The sequence below is a fragment of the Physeter macrocephalus genome, chromosome 10 (genome assembly GCF_002837175.3).
Source record: "Physeter macrocephalus isolate SW-GA chromosome 10, ASM283717v5, whole genome shotgun sequence".
Classification (NCBI taxonomy): domain Eukaryota; kingdom Metazoa; phylum Chordata; class Mammalia; order Artiodactyla; family Physeteridae; genus Physeter; species Physeter macrocephalus.
In genome coordinates, this window is record NC_041223.1 from 34,287,893 (window position 1) to 34,289,141 (window position 1,249).

A 1,249-nucleotide genomic window follows, 5' to 3' on the forward strand; every position below is an offset into this window, starting at 1 on the left:
CACAAAGAAAGAAAACTACAGGCCAATATCACTGATGAACATAGATTCAAAGATCCTCAAGAAACTACTAGCAAACAAAATCCAACAGCACATTAAAAGGATCATACACCATGGCCAAGTGGGGTTTATTCCAGGAATGCAAGGATTCTTCAATATACGCAAATCAATCAATGTGATACACCATATTAACAAATTGAAGGCGAAAAACCATATGATCATCTCAATAGATGCAAAGAAAGCTTTCGACAAAATTCAACACCAATTTATGATAAAAACCCTCCAGAAAGTAGGCATAGAGGGAACTTTCCTCAATATAATAAAGGCCATATATGACAAACCCACAGCCAACATCATCCTCAATGGTGAAAAACTGAAACCATTTCCACTAAGATCAGGAACAAGACGAGGTTGCCCGCTCTCACCACTATTATTCAACATAGTTTTGGAAGTTCCAGCCACAGCCATCAGAGAAGAAAAAGAAATAAAAGGAATCCAAATTGGAAAGGAAGAAGTAAAGCTGTCACTGTTTGCAGATGACATGATACTATACATAGAGAATCCTAAAGATGCTACCAGAACACTACTAGAGCTAATCAATGAATTTGGTAAAGTAGCAGGACACAAAATTAATATACAGAAATCTCTTGCTATCCTATACACTAATGATGAAAAATCTGAAAGTAAAATTACAAAAACATTCCCATTTACCATTGCAACAAAAAGAATAAATATCTAGGAATAAACCTACCTAAGGAGACACAAGACCTGTATGCAGAAAATTATAAGACACTGATGAAAGAAATTAAAGATGATACAAATAGATGGAGAGATATACCATGTTCTTAGATTGGAAGAATCAACATTATGAAAATGACTCTACTACCCAAGAACAGGATAGAAAGCCCAGAGGTAAACCCACGCACATATGTTCACCTTATCTTTCATAAAGGAGGGAAGGATATACAGTGGAGAAAAGACAGCCTCTTCAATAAGTGGTGCTGGGAAAATTGGAGAGCTACATGTAAAAGAATGAAATTAGAACACTCCCTAACACCATACGCAAAAATAAACTAAAAATGGATTAAAGACCTAAATATAAGGCCAGACACCATCAAACTCTTAGAGTAAAACATAGGCAGAACACTCTATGACATAAGTCTCAGCAAGATCCTTTTTGACCCATCTCCTAGAGAAATGGAAATAAAAACAAAAATAAACAAATGGGACCTAATGAAACTTAAAAGCTTTT